Here is a 16,956-nt window from a genome sequence, read left to right as displayed (position 1 = left end):
TTCAACAGGATTGTTGGTCAGGTTCTTCTTGTGCTTGCAGGCTTAGTTCAGAGAAACATTTCAGACATTATGTATATACCTCTTTTGTGACTCAAGTCACAGTTCATTGCCTTCTTGGGAATAAGCGCCTTTGGCCGCTTGCATTTTCAGTAAAATCTACTGGAACTAAAACTTCTGAACACAGTCAGCTCGTGACGTGTTTGTAGTGCGATGAAAATTTCCGTGGTCGCCAACTCGCTCTCTGCTGCAGTGCAATCGAGAGATGGGCGCCTCTGTTTTGCCGTCAGAAGCTATTTCCACTCCCTCTGGCTTCATCTCCGGGTCGCTGTTCTCAGATCTCCCTTTTCCAATCCTCCCGTCCTACTACAGGACTTCGGCCGTGATCTTGCTTCAGTTGTTACTGTTTTCAGTATTATGATGTTATGTGAAAGAGCAAGTGCCCTTTGATGAAATATTTGCAGTAAAAGATCTGTTTGCTGAGAGCGTGTTGTTGTTTTCGTAACGTGGGAAGCAATTCGGCTTAAGAGCGGCTGTTGTCTGTGACGAACTCCATTTCCCCAATGGGTAGTGAGGCCAGTGCAGTCCAATGTGCAGGTGTAAGTCATTAATTAGTAAAGGTAACTTCATCTTCCTGCTCCGTCAATTGACAGCACTGACTCAGCAGTGATGTAAGCTCACTGTTGTTCTTGTATATTATCTGTATTCTTCCAGTGAACTGCTCTATTGATAGTCATTTCGATGCATTTTATAGTAAGTGCCTCGTTCTCGTTATGCTTCGAGAAAAAATATGAGGGGGAGCGTCATTCTCTGCAGTTTGAAGGGAGTAAAGCTGCGTAGATTATTCGCAGAATACACTTGCAGTGTGATGATGACAGTCTCATACAACTAAAAACTTGTGAGCAAATTACGTGTATGTGTCTGAGATGAAGATAATTCGGTTAGGCCATCTAGTTGGAAAGCGCGCAGGAACATCAAGGCAGCCGAGTGACTGATTCGTGATCATCATAGTGCCAGAATTGACGATACTGCAAATAAGATAAGTACTGGTCACTTCAGAGCCGGCCGCTGTCGCCGAGCGGTTTTAGGGGACTGATGACCTCAGATGTTAAGTCCCATAGTGCTTAGAGCCATTTGAACATTCACTTCAGATTTTCATTCGTCCATGATTCTGTAACCTATTGCAAAATTTGTGCTTTTCGCATACAACTGATTGACAGGCACAAACAGGAAAATTTGATAATGTCGAAATCACATTTAACGCGTTCTCAAGTTGGAGGACCAAACATTCTCAGTCGCATGGTAAGCGTTGATGAGACGTGGCTCTATCGTTCAAGTACGCGACAGAGCGTGGTATGGGAACATCCAACTTCTTCTACAGTAATAAAATGTTCAAAACCCAAGCTTCTGCAGATAAGGTGATTATGATGGTTTTTGGAGTATCAAAGAGTCACTGATGATTAATTACACTCCTAACACTCAAACAGTGTCTAATGACAGCTACTGCCAAATCTGAAACTCAAAATCAAAAACAAAGAGAGAAAGGAAGGTTCCAAATTGTGCGATTTTATTTCAGGATAGTGCTTACCCTCATACAGCTGAGAAATAATCTAAAGTATTTATAGTCTTAGTTCTGTGATGCTGGAACACCTACCGTACATTCCTCGCCTAGTCTCAAGTGGTTTTTACATTTTTGCTTTGCTGACGGAGCATCTCAGCGGATTGAGGTTTCCTTCGGTTAACGGTGTCGTTCAGGCAGCTATTGAGTAGTTGAGCTCTTTGCTATAAAGCTTTCCCCAGGAGGGAATTAGGGAATTTGGGAAACTTATCAAGAAATGGAACGAGGACATAATGGTCGAGAGAAATTACATATAGAAAGCGTGTTTTGCAGTACTACTTACCTAATTTAATGCTTCTATTTAAAAACTTGCTTTTCCATTTCCACTTGCACAAATAGTTTACTTTACAGAGTTCAGACTCAATGATTCAATGATTTGGGTTCCTCCAAATTGCTGGGGAGCAAGTGCTCAAGAACAAGTGGAATTTTTTGCTTTCGTGCATGGAAAGGACTTTCTATATAATGCAGCGCTGTAACTAAAATAAGAGGATGTTAGGTCACTGACCGACAATATTCGAAGCAAATTGCAGGAATCTGTAAATATAGTGCTGTGGTTAGGAGAATATTCTGGACTCAAGTTCCAACCTTAAACTCCAGTTTAAGCCTGAATTCTTGATGGTCGTGTCTATAACGTTATTGCCTAATACTGTAATGGCAACTGGGTGCATAGAAACCACAAACTGGATAATAGCATCCTGACAAACAGGGATCCATTGGAGGCATTAAATGATCGCTGTACATCGAGTTCATTACCCTGCATTCATTTCGACTGTGACACCGTTTTCAAATGACTGTATATGTATTGAGCTTATGTGACAGGGTAAGCTAGACAGTCCATTACAAACCTGCGCAACAGTGAAAGCAAGTTAAAGAGATGTTTGAACCTACCCAATGACAGATTGTGTGGAAGTATGTTATAAATTCAAACCACTTTGTACATTGTTTCACTATTATTTATTGGCACTGTTTTACGTTGTACTCACGTCCATAAAACATTTTCCCTAGAACAACGTGGAATAAATTTAATATGTTTCAAATCTTGTGTTAAAATATAGATACCCCCCACTAACTTGCAGGTGAACGTGTTCTAATGTCGTATGAAGCCTTAAAATATATTACTTTCGACAGTATCGTTTATAGCTGAAGTCCGTTGTGCTCAGAGCAAATCTTGAGTTGAATAATGTATTATGATTTACACGCGAAAAGGAAAGGAATGTCGTTACAAAGCCTTAGGATGATATTGAAGTCCAAAAGTGTTGCGCTTAGATTCTTAATGTCCTAAAGTAAGCCAAACAGGATTGTTATCAGTTTGTGAAAGTAGCACTTTTTTATATTTTGTATAACATTTATCCGTATCTCTTCTCTCAATCAAAGCAACCGAAACAATAGTATGATTACAGCATGTGATTCACTCTCTTCAGTACTATGGCTATCTGGCAGTTCTGAATGGTTCTAATGTATACAGTGCCTGGATGTAAAACACATCTAACTCGAAATCAAGGAGATCTGCTGGCGCTGCCTTTGGTATCCCGCATATTCTACATCACTAAGAATAGCTTCTTGTCACGACTGCTACCCTTCTATCTACGCAATCATATTCAAGAAAAGAGCCTAGACCGTCAGTTTCTTTTGCTTTGAAAGAATATTATACTTCCATTTTGATACTACCCCACGGCATATCAAGGTCAGTAAGCGCATGGCTGCTTTCCGTCTGACGCCAAAATCACTCGCACGAGACACGGTGGTCCCATGTCTCCTCAGGGGCATTGCCCTCTCCCAACACCATATAGGAGGGCCAGCTGTATTCCCTTAGCCCACTTGCACTTGGGACCACTACAATACAACACTTTCTTTTGTATGAATGTGTGATGTCTGTTCTTAAGGGCACATCAAATGGCTCTGACCACTATGGGACTTAACAGCTATGGTCATCAGTCCCCTAGAACTTAGAACTACTTAAACCTGACTAACCTAAGGACATCACACAACACCCAGTCATCACGAGGCAGAGAAAATCCCTGACCACGCCGGGAATCGAACCCGGGAACCCGGGCGTTGGAAGCGAGAACGCTACCACACGACCACAAGCTGCGGACGACACCACATAGAGTCTGCAGCTGTGGTACATTATATGTAAATGGAATGTGAATGTGGTGGCTGGGTGGAGGGGGGGGGGGGGAGAGAGAGAGAAAGAGAAAGGAAAGGAAAGGGAAGGGATTACTGAGGTCAGATGCATAGCGAGCATGGTGCAGCAAGTATGGAGGAAATAGACAGGGACTGTGTGTAGGTGGCATTCGGTGAGAATGTGGGTGGACCGTCAGACGTGCCCAGATAGTGCGTGCAGAAGAGACAATACTGTGTCTCGAATGGAGCAGTGGTTAACGCTACTGCCTGGTATGAAAGAGATCCCAGGTTCGAATCCCAGTCCAGTACACATTTTCACTGACAGTCGCTGATTCCATGCAGTGTCCCGATGCAACTGACATCAGTAATCTCTTCCTTTTCCTTTCTTCCCTCCCCCCCCCCCCTCCTCCACAAACACACACACATTCAGTTTTCAGTTTACATACCTTCCTTTGTGTTCCAACCTGGTTGACATTGTGATAGTTTGACCCTGATTCTTGCTGCATTATTTGCAATGAGCCTTCGTATGGTTGCTGAAATACAAGTAAATATTCTGTTTGCTGTGCTGTGTTGTTCGCTAATCATTTCTGCTCCTGTCCAGCTTTTCTACGACGACAGTTGCCACATCAAGTTGTATCCCACCTCTACTTACCATTGTGTACGAAGTCGCACACAACATCTTTAGACTGGTGTGATACCATCCTCCGTCTGGTCTTATATTGTACTAATCATTTAATCTGTGGCTGGATGACGTGTCTAGGCTAGTGTTAAGTTCGTCAATGAGGCACTGCATAGCTACGCTAAAAATTAAGTGGACAGTGTTAGTACCTGAATGTCATCACTTTCATGCCCCTTAAAGTACTTAAGTAGTACACGACAGTTTTGAGGCCGCATAAGTGTTATCTGTTCCATGTTTAATTGTCTTCTGAAGTGACGTCTCACGGCAACGATGCGAGAAGAGAGCTACCGCGTCATCCGGTCCTCCCGACTGCTCCACCAGTTCAGTTGGACCTGCAACCATTAGGCAACTGCTCGACTCCGGGGTCAGTCCAATGTCAGGTACATTTTCTATGTGACATTTTCCCCAAATTACCAACGTAACAACGCTATAGAACACCACCTACCACGCAATACTAGTACGAAGCATCGACTGTGACGCAACAATGGCACGAAGTACTCTGGGATATGCAGCAGTGTCATGGAGCGCCCTCTCACATTTAATACCGGTAAGAAGCACCCTCGGCCACACAGTATTGTTATCAAACACTCCCTGCCATGCAACTAGGGGAAAACTAGTCCCCTGCCACACAATATAAGTATCAAGCCCTTTCCACCATGCATTGTGGTGAGTCGTGGCGACTTCTTTCGAGTCGGTCATTGGCTGCTTGTGTATCTATGCTCCAGTGCCGCCCCGTTTGGCTAGGTGGCGCTCTGGGTCCGCGGGGTAAGGGAAGCGAGGCGGAGTGGGTATAGCGGCAATGGTTCAAATGGCTCTGAGCACTATGGGACTTAACATCTGAGGTCATCAGGCCCCTAGAACTTAGAACTACTTAAACCTAACTAACCTAAGGACATCACACACATCCATGCCCGAGGCAGGATTCGAACCAGCGACCGTAGCAATCTCGTGGCTCCGGATTGAAGCGCCTAAAACAGCTCGGCCACCGCGGCCGGCTATAGTGGCAATGAGGCGTGTGCACGGAGCTTACCAAGACCGTTTACAAGGAAGTGTGCGCTATTGGGCGTGTTGTACGCGGGTGGTAGCTCCGTGGACTGTGGGGACCGGTAGCATTTTTCATTGGGTACTGTCTTGGTGGTAATGCCGTATTTTGGTTGTACGCTGGTCGACGGGCAGAACTGATTTTGATTGCCTTCCGTTCGTCCATTAAAGCCATATTTGTGGAGAACGAAGCTAAACTTCTGAGAGAGAAGTTATTACCACTCCGAGCTCGGGACGCAAGCATTGTAACTACATCTGCATCTGCATTACCAGCGTGACGGAGAGGTGGCTTGGGACTATCTTAAAAGACTGCAATCATCCACTTTGGTCTGGCTATGTGTAATGAACGATTTGTTTTAAATTCATGCATTGATTTGTATTGAAAATTGATGGAAACCTCGGTGTGTTCTCGTATTGCCCACGTGGATGTAACTACGGTTACATAACTGGATGACTGTTCTGCTGGGTGTATGTGACCTGTTCATTTAATTGTGGGCTCTCTGATGGAACTGTGGTAAAGTTATTGAAACTATTGAAACGTAATTTGCCTTATTTTTAAGTTCTGGGATTTTACGTGTAGCATGCTGCGCAGCATTACACGTCTCGGTGAGCCAAATTAGTGCCATAACAAAAATTTCGTAGCAAACTATATATTTAAGACTTTTGCAAATTTCTTGTGTTGTCTAATTAGTATATTGATTACACTTTATCGTGTTTGCAAACTTGAACATGTTATTGAGGTTTCAGGCTAGTAAGACCCAGATATTTAGGCGAACGCTTAAACTGACAAAGAAAATTTAATACTTACGCTGTAGTTCAAATTTGGCCTACCCCTCTTGCAGCTAACCCGAGTTTTCCACATTGTATCTCGACTAATAAGGTTTGATGTCTTAGGTGTGCCTCTCATCCTAATTGTTAATGTATCGCTTGCGTGGGGCTACCTTGCTTGCGTTGATCGTCCGCGCTTGGGTCGCTGAGAGGGTCGCGCTGGCCAGATCGTACATCTGTGGTCGAGAACGGACACCTAGACACCGGGCAACACAACTGTTTTTCGAGGGAGTTGCTTGACGCTCCAGGAAGTTACTTACTGTACTGTTTGATGTTCCTGCGTCTGGTCTTTTATTGTGTTGCTTAGTAGTTTTATGGGCCTAGTCTTCCCTCAATTATATGTTGTTCTGACTTTTATTTCTCGCAGGTAATATTACTGATAAAATTCCACACATTCTAGTAATTTCGATCCAAGTAATTTTCTTCAAGGGTGCCATTTTTCGTTCAACTAGCTGTTTTTAAGGGTGGTTCAGTATGGTAAGTGGATTTGATATATTTTCGTAATAGAAAATAATTAATCTACAATTTTCTTCTGAGCGTTAGTCGAGCAGTGATTACTGATTTTGTTGTTATTAATTAGTCACATAACACAGTCTTGAAGTTGGTAAAGCAAATCCTGGATTAATTGGTGGTTTAAAGTAACCTTCGTTTAACTGATAGATTAATTAAATCGTTGTTTTCTGAATGCTTATGACAAATATATGTTTGTGTTGGAAATTAAACGGCCAGTGCTGTTGAAAATCTTGGGGTCAAGGCCTTCCATGTGAGTGTTTTCCCAGAAATTCCTCAGAGAATAATTTGTCCATATCACATGGTACAAAGCACTATCTCCCAAGCATCATTTCTACAAATTATCTTTTGCCGTGGAATTTTGATCATTGGTATGAAACCCTCTTTGCCGCATAAGACTTGTACAGAGAGCCCATTGCCACGAAACATTGGAAACATTGGTGAGAAGCAAGCCCACCCCCTTCCGCCAAGCAACACTTGTAAGAAGCACCCCCTGCAATGTATCATCACTACGAGGTATCCGCAACCATGTAACGCTGCATTATCCATCCTCTGCACCGCAGCATCGTTATGAAACACTCTCGACCACACAACTCTGGTAAGGAGAATGTCCTACAAAGTTACATTGGAAAGAAGCATCCTCCACCTCGTGATATTGGGTCAAAGCACCCTCTCCTGTGTAACACTGATACAAATCACCTTCTGCCAGATAACAAAGGTACAGAACACTGCACGAGGTACCACAATTCCAAGTCATTCGCTGCTATACGACAGTGGCATCGTTTTCACAATAAGGGAGAAATTCAACTCATCATAGTTCAGACAGTTTGCAAGAAATATTTGAAAATGATACGCACAAACCCTACTTGTTAATCAATCTATTACAGGACGCAATAGCAGAACCCCTTTTATATTTCCTTAGATTATCTTGAACGTATAGACATTCACCGGAGAATAAAGAATGTGTATTTAACAGCAGGTCTGTAGAAAACCACCGTTCTGAAGTGGTACGCCAAGTTCCATGCTGGTCGCCATTCTACATAACATGCTGGTCGATCTGAGAGCTACGCCAACTCAAAGCTCGGGCACCCACCTTCCCATGCCATTACCACTATTTCAACCCCTTTTAAAAGTCGCTGAATGGTCGACGATTCCTGTTGGACGTTGATGTGCGCCATGCATTAACGGACTTCTTCAGGCACCAGGGCAGGTGTTTTCTGAACGGGTATCTTCAACCTGTTGCATAGCTGAAATGATTGCCTCAATGCTCGTGGCGATTCTGCCTGATCTGTATATTGATCCTGGACTGTACAGCTTTCGAATGGAAACGTTTTGATCGCCACTTATACATAAAGTCAATTCATTGGTTTCCAAAGCTGAATGTCCAGGCTATGCCTCGCATAGCCAAACTTCTGAAATCCACACAGATAATTTGGCAATCCGCATGTAACACTTATACCGGCTAGAAGTAGGTTTATACTACGTAACTGTGTAACTGCAATTATGAAGTGTGTGTTCTTTGTCAGTTATGGTCATTGATTCGTGAAAGGAAATTTAGAGTTCTGTAATGCATATGTAAAAACAGCTAAATGATTATTTTAAAATAATGACATTTTATAATATGTGTATATTTAAAAGAAAAACAGTGTTATTGGAAACTGGTTCATGCGTACGGCACTTTTAAAATGTAAAAGATATAGGGAAGTCCCTCTGCAACGGAAGTGGCTTGGAGCGATGTAATAGGTGGTTTTGGCGGTCGAGCTGGGTGGCTACTTGGTGGGAACGATACGCAGTCAGTGGCTAACCGTTGCACTGTATACATCGACGGCGGCAAGGAAAGGCAATTGGAAGGGATTTGCAAGGGATTTTGCCTCGCGTGGGGATTTGGTTGTTGCATGGTACTCTCGGCAATATGGAATTGCTCTAACACGTTAAAAATCCATCGCCAAGAAGAAATTGTACAGAGCATTCAGACATCAAGAGCTGTGAGTACGGTTAGCTGCCACGTCGCTTGCCACTACAACTTCGCCACTGCTCCACCAACTTCATGCATACAGATATGTATCAGAGCATGGAATAGTAGATTTGTGTGAGTGATTTTAATAATAATCCAAGTGCTATAAACCTGTGTTTAGAACCCTAACTTTTATCCTGATCGTAAACCTATGCAGAATCCCTCCGTAAGTGTTCAGAAAACCGAGTATCCTGTTTCAAATGAACTAGTGATTTATTTATGTTTGTTAAATGTGCAAGGACTAGCAAGAGTTGGAGTTAGTTAGAATGTTCCTAAAGTGATCTCAGTTTACTGCAAAGTATCGTTTTGCAAAAATTCAGTGCCAGACTGTGTAAATGTAAATGCATAAGTCGTAACTGCTACTACACAATTCAGATTGTCCTGTGTCCGTTTGTATCTTGTGTACTATTCAAAGGGAATTTTAATCAGAATAGCTTCAATAAATAATATTTAATTTTGTTAAACATATATTTCCAAATTCATGTTCCCAATTGGGCTGGTGACCGTTTGACTTTTCATTCGTATATGAACTTTACTACTTTCATTAATCCCAAAGTTAAAGCCTGTTTAGTTTTTATATTAATTACACTATATTCAAAAATACAGCCCGGTACCTTCATTCATTAGGCAAACACGCTTTCAAAATTTCCTAAATCCTCTTAGAGGGTGACATTAGCTCGAGTAACGGCAGGCTAGTGTTACACGTGGTTTTTCCCGTGACAGGACTTAATGTTCGGTAGTTAAAGAAGAGTGACGTATAACGGAGCTAGTGTTATACGCGGAAGATACCACTTAATGATCTTGATTCCTTCACTGGTACCAGGTTCGACTTTTACTACACTCTGCTACATGTCAATAATTCCCGTCATTCCTTATCAATAAAGTCAGTTCTATCTTCTCTAGAAAGGTTAACTAACGGGCGCTCCTTCCGCTTAACTTTTGTATACATGTATACGAGTATTAATTAATAATCGCTCGACTTCTTAAATCAGTTCTTCCTTCGAACACAGTCCTTAGCTTCCGATGCAACCCATCGGCAATAGTTACGAGCCAACCAACACTTCAGCTCCAGACATCTACCTCCTTACGTAGTAGTGTAGCATAGGAGTCTCCAAAGGAGCCTAATTTATCTTGAGGGCTGATACCCTAGTACTCCTCGGAACTCCTCTGCACAATTCAACAATTTTCGTGGCGTTTATCACCGCTGCCGGTGTTCACGAGCTGACACTGAGTGCCACTGCAGTATTCATTATGTACTGAACTGTTTATTGTTTGACCTTGAGCTGTGGGCCTAATTTCATTTCTTATACATTGCTGCGAATAAATACCACTAGTGAAGGTCCTTGTAACACGCTTTCACGAAACCTTGTTACTTCGGTGCATCATTAACATCATAGCAAGCGGTCAAAGCGTAATGCAAGTCGCATATGGCGTCAGCACTGCATAATATCTTCCCACCGCAACATCCCTAGCCAAGCGATGGGAAGCAGTTCCCAGTAGTATTACATTTGTGTGAATTTGTATAAATCTGGAAAACAAATGGCAGACAGACAGTGAATGGGGAAATTTTAAAGAGTAATGGGTAGACCAATATTCCGTGATCGAGCCAAGTAATAAGGCAATGTGTGTAATGTGTACACGATACTAGAAACAAAAAAGTTTCGGTAAAACAAATGGGCTACGAGCAATTCTTTCTCTCCGTTACAATGAATCGCGGTTGTTTTGCTTCGTAAGTGCTCGTAGCACTTAACGTATGCATTTTAGTGCCCAAGTTTACTGAGACCTTTTTCTTTTATTATCGTGCACTTTCAACTGTATGCTTTTATGCCATTAATTGTGATGCAGTTTATAGAAATCATATTCAAACAATAGTATTTCACTTTCTATGGTCTGGTATAGTTTGCCATTACTCGTTGCAGCTACAGCACAGAACCATGGCCAAGAGAATTTTGTTGATTTAAACTGATACGATAATAAAAGTCTCTGCAACATTAGGACGTACCGGAACGCGTGCCTAAAACGTGCTTGTACTGTGAGTGCTCGGTCTACAAAGAGGCAAAGTTCCTTTGATCTTCCACGTCACTGATTAATCAGCATTGTGATAGAGCTGTGTTGTTGCGAACCATACTGCTCTGAACAAGCGTTGCCTCGATCCGTGTGAGGATTAATTGATACTCCGCCGCCATTGTAGAGAGACTGGATTGACTACATTGATTCAAGAGAAGAGTTATGTTGTAGCTTCCGGTAATACGATCGTTGCAGTTGCGATTGAGTTGTTACAAATCTCGTTCGTACTAGCATGGTTGGTATTCAGTTAACAGATTAGGCCTATCACTGCAGTAGAATTCAGATTTATACGCGGTTCGGCAGTGAAATGTCTGCTAAATGGAGATGCATGTTGACTGTACTGTGTGCCGGCTTTGCGAGTTACGATGCGCATGCGGTGCCAAATGATCGCAATTCTGATACTGTAATGCTCAACTGAGTGAACAATCTAACTCACTCATATTATTCATGCTACTTACGGTGACAGAGTTTCATAGAAAATCACGACTCAGAATTTGATATAAAATCACGACTCCATCCATTAGTAAACAAGTTGAAAAAATATGAATCAGCTAAAAATGTTCCACGCGTGTTCCGTAACACCAATCAGTCTTTATTGATTTTTAACGTTTCGGTTATTCCAATTTTTTTCTTGTAGATTCTCCAACTATAGTTCCATGATGTTATTCTAAGAACTGAAAACAAGAGGTAGGACTATTATATAAAAACAGCGTATCTCTTGTCATAGCCGGTGTGTTCGTCTTCTAAAATCATTTCGGTTAACAGTAAGAAAAGTGACTCCAATGAAATCCTGTTAAAGAAATTAGATGAACGTCAGATCCCATAGCTCTCCTGTTAGTTATAAAAAGTGGTGATTACAGTGAGGCTATACATTATTTACAGGGAGGATTCAAGGGCCAAACGGCACAAGCCGCCACCGCTTGGGCCGCCAAGTTGGGAGAGCCGCCAGACGCGCCACAGCTGTGAGACTTCTATACAGGACGTATCGCAATTTGCAGCGACCGCTTGCGGCGCCAAGCTGAGAGGGGCGCCCAAGTGCAACATTTGTATACAGTGCGTATCACAATTACTAGCTGAAACTGACATGGGTGAGAGTGTACGTAGAAAACGCTTCTGTGTTCTCAAACCAAGTAGCCAATTTCAACCAAGTAGCCCTTGGCAAGTACATATGATCGCACAACTTATTAGTGGCTCATCATGAACGCAAACATGCCGCTCATACATCTGAACATTTATCATTTTATTTCGTTTTCGCTGTTGTTGTTGTAATGGGCTTAAAATCTAAAGACTAGTTCAACGCAGATCTCTGTGTAAAAATTGCAAGGCACATAAACTAAGAACCTCCTCATTGTAGTCAAATTGGTCTCCCTCTGCTATTATTTATCCCTTCCCCCCACCCCTCCCCCCACGCCCCCCAGCACACACAGACACACTTCCCACCACTACCAAATCAAAGTTTCTTGAAACCTGTCAATCTATTCCTTCTTTTAGTCGAGTTAACCATAAACATCTTTCGTTTCCGATTGGATTCAGTACTTCTGAAGTACTTACCCAATCTACCCAATAAATCTTCAGGATTGCTCTGAAACAGCACATTTCGGAAGCTTCGATTTCCTTGACGTGTGTAGTTTGACACCCTTTTCACACTTCCTTATTGGTCTTCATTCCTGTAAGCTTTGGTCCTCACTGAGGGTCCATGACACTTTGATTATTGTACGTTTGGTCCTCTATTTGTTACACTCAACATATTCGTTTCACACAACATAGTGGCTACACGCGACAACTGGTATAATTCATGTTTACATTAAGGAGCACTACTGAAGTCCGAAGTGCTTATCTTTTGGGTCGCTTCATCTACCGGTACTGCAATATTTTTGTTGAGTTTGTCAAAATAACGGCTTCAGTTGAACTTATACACTTCCTGAATCTAATGGGGGGGGGGGGGATTTAAGACTGTCAATAAAACATTTTAATGGATTATTTAGTAACACTACACTAATGAAATACAGCTGAAGGACGTTAAAATGTCATCCAAGTAAATGAATCACATCGAAAACTCCGAAAATCATTTTATGACAAGTCGTAAAATTGGAGATTGATGATTTTATTGCAAAGAAAATATTGCCACTGACTGAATTCTCTGCAGGTACTTGGCTGAAAATAATAGTGTACAAATAAACAAAACTTAAATGAATAAAAATTAAGAACGGAACATTTTACTGATTTTTAAACAACATGCATTGATAAATGGTTCTCCACTTCTTGGGCCACAATCATGTGACTCTTCTTAGGCCACAATCATATGACAGCAGATTAAATAACATTCAACAGTCAGAGATATTATGTGGTGTAGCTTACATTAGTTCTAATGTCCCTACCTGTCTCATATTGTTTTAACTGCGGATGCGACAGCCAGTTATGCCTGATGACGTCGCAAGTTTCAAAAACCACTTATTCCGCAAATAAATGAGAGTTACCGTCGAACATCGAAACAATTTTATTTTACTAAAAGTGTATTTTTTACAAAAAAGCGGAATCTTTCTTCATATTATGGCCATTTAGCTCTAGGCACTTATTCCTCCAGAAAAGACTGTTTTGTCAACTCTAAATAGCATATTCGTTATTTTCCAGCTTAAACAACATTCTGATTTTTCAAAAATTTATTTCTTCCAAGAAATTATTGAACTTCAGTCGGTATATAATTGCCTACTCTTTCAATAGTATTTCGAATCTGCATGTGAAGGTCTTCTATACAGATATTACTGCATTTATCGAGCATTGATTCAGTTCTAACATGTTGTCCGGAAGGTCCGTAGCTAGACTGCGAATACGATTGCGCTTGCACGAAGTCCCCAAGGGCTTTCCACCAGTCAGTTTGCCCCGAGGTCTACTCAAAAATATAGTATACTACAGTAACTTTCTTCACTCATTTTCACGGAACCAGCAACAGTAATTTTTGCCAGTAGCTGCTAACAAGAAAATGAGCGTTTTATCTTTTGACCCTTAAGAGAAAATAAATTAGTCGTACTTCTTAACACAATTATTAGCTGATTCAGATAAATATACTAGACTTACCAAATCAAAATGGTTCGAATGGCTCTGAGCGCTATGGGACTTAACATCTGAGGTGATCAGTCCCCTAGAACTTAGAACTACTTAAACCTAAGGACATCACACACATCCATGCCCGAGGCAGGATTCGAACCTGCGATCATAGCGGTCGCGCGGTTCCAGACTGAAGCGCCTAGAAGCGCTCGGCCACACCGGCAGGCCTAGATTTATCAAATCAACCTTACGTACCAGCCATTATGCAATCATAAGAACCTTCTTTTTTTTAGTGAAAACGTAGAAATTGGAAGTTGATGTTTGCAGAGAATTCGTGAAATGTGTTTCAGTAGCTCTAACCGTTGAGCATGAACGTTAAAACCGAAGATCAGAATTCTAATTGCACCGAGTCGTTCAGCAAGTGAGCGTCACTTTTGTGGTGTCATGTCAATAGCAGTTTATTTTCCGATATCATTCAACTGACGGTGCTTTCACGTTTTCATCAAAACACGGAAGTTAATGACTCGTGACAGTTGCAGTCGGGAGACATTCGTGTATGGAATTCTCGCCTGATGACAGACACGGAAAATGCTCGCTTATTTCGGTCGTTACGGACACCATCACTGCCCGACGAATAGCAACAAACGGGCCGTGAGATTGTTGTCGACAGGGTTGATGGCTTGTAAAAGTTACTGCCAGCGATTGCGTCACTCGCGCTGTAATAAAGTGCTGATCGTGCCCGACGGCTGGTACTGTGAACTGTTTTATACTCGGGGAGGCGAAGACGGCAAATTTATATGGCGATTGAAAACACGGCAGCTGGTGCCTCAGTGCGAGCTGTTTCGTTTGCATCGAGTCTCGATCGGGCAGCTCCGCAGATGTACCCTTTTTACAACAGTGACTGTTAAAGAAAAAAAAGGAATGAAAACGTAATGGAAAATTTATAATCTCCGAATGTATAAAAGAGGTTTAATCAAAACTTCTGCACATGATCCTTCCCATCACATGGAGTATGTTCCACTATTAATATTCAGAATATGGTGTGCACGTAATATTACTGCTGACAACATCGCTGATATAATTTTTCTTTGTTATTTGCTCTACTTTCATGTTACGTACAGCCTAGGAACTAAAACGCTCGTGTTTCGAGAATTTTGTAATTCTTTATTCAATTCTTTTAGTTGTTTTAGATATAGCTTACTGCACAGTCCCAAAACCCAAAAGTCCGTTATACAGTTCAACTCTCACTAATATTTATGAGGAAAGAAAGTGTAAACCACAAAATGAGGTTATCCCACAAAATTAACTTCCTTATCGAACCGCTTTTCGGCTTAGAAAGCCAACTTCAGCCAATGAATGACTATTGTCGTGTGCGAGACAATATAGTGCACTAATCATAAACCACACTCCACAATTCCTTCTCCACGAGAGCATGTACAACTGTTAACTGTTGGGTCTGCTGTGCAACATTACGGAACGACAGTGAGAACTAGGTTTGCCTGCTACTGCACCATGAAAGAATGCAGAATAAGCACAAGCCAGAAAGGATTACCACTGTTTTGCTAGTAGAGTGTCAGCATTTGTTGCGTCATGAAATAATGCAACAGCATGAGGTCGTCAGGCAATTTATCGTATGTTTAGCTGGTTTCGTCAACGAAATTTTACATTTGTTTTATTTTCATTCAAGCAAAAGAAAATAATCATAAATCCACAACTTATTCTTTTAGTAGCCAAATTTAGCCAGTCACCAAAAAGCTGTACTGGCTACTAATCTTAAACAAAGGCAGCGAGGAATGTGAAAAATTACAACGTATGGCAACCCTGCTGTGAACAACTTAGCAAAAGATATTCCATACAGTGCGTGAAGGGAAGTCATTTCAAATGTCTTCTTACACAGTGCAGTGGCAACATAGTTTAAATATATAAGTTGAACAAGAAATGTATGCAACAGAATATTAAAACTAAACGTTTTGAAACTGTATGTACGTGTGAATGTGTGCAGAGATTTTGTTAGGAGACGTCGAGGGGGCATAATACCAACAATGGAAAACATGTTACACCTAAATATAACAAATAGTAGCTATTACCAGTACCACCACAAAAATAAAAGGGTTACGCAAGTTATTACGCATAATTCAACTTAATTCCGTATTATTTTCTTGCTCAACCATACATATATATAAATATAATATAAATAAATACGTGACAGACAGTTTCAATGTTACTGTCATTCTAAATTATATTTCTCCACATCCGGAGCTCAATAGCATTACAGCACTGGGAGTGAGGCAAAAACCGTGGCATGATACAAAATGACCACTGCTCATTTCGACACTGTATGCTGGCCGACGGTGTTTCGGGCACATGTGGCTGCAAGGAAAGTACGCCAGCAGAGCAAATGGCGAATCATTCTACTGAAGATAGGGGTCGCTGCTGGGGATATCCACTGATAAAAGTGACAAAGGGGGAATTGTTATCGTCTGGCGGCGTGCTGGACGTCCACGCCTCGACAAAGAACGTAGGAATATGAGGCTTCAGTGCTCTTTAAAGCAGGATGAGTGTCTATGTGTGCAAATGTGACAGAGTACAGTACTGATGTAGGCCCAAGTGTTTCGGAGTACACCATTCAACATACATTGTTCAACGAGGGTCAACCGCTATGTGTTCCCATGTTCAACCCAATAACATCGCCAATTACGATTGCAGTTAGAATGGGATCCTTGAAATTGAACCATGGACTTACGGAAACGAGTCGCTATGTCCAAGAAATCACGTTTCTTTTAACAGCAGGTCGATGGGCCAGGCGAACGACAGCTCCAAACATGGCAAGTGCTACGAACGGTGGTTGGTGGGGGCTCTTTTATATTACAGTGGACTTTCACTTGAGCTTCCATCGGAACTCTGCTATGCGCCTAATCGAAGGCACCATGACAGGTGCGGACTACGTGAAAATTATTACGGGACGCCGGCACTCCTTCGTGTTTAATGCCTTACCCGACGGCTATGACATCCTCCAGTGGAATAAATGACCAT

Source organism: Schistocerca americana, chromosome 3 (assembly GCF_021461395.2).
Source record: "Schistocerca americana isolate TAMUIC-IGC-003095 chromosome 3, iqSchAmer2.1, whole genome shotgun sequence".
Lineage (NCBI taxonomy): Eukaryota > Metazoa > Arthropoda > Insecta > Orthoptera > Acrididae > Schistocerca > Schistocerca americana.
Note: the sequence above shows the minus strand (reverse complement) of the source record.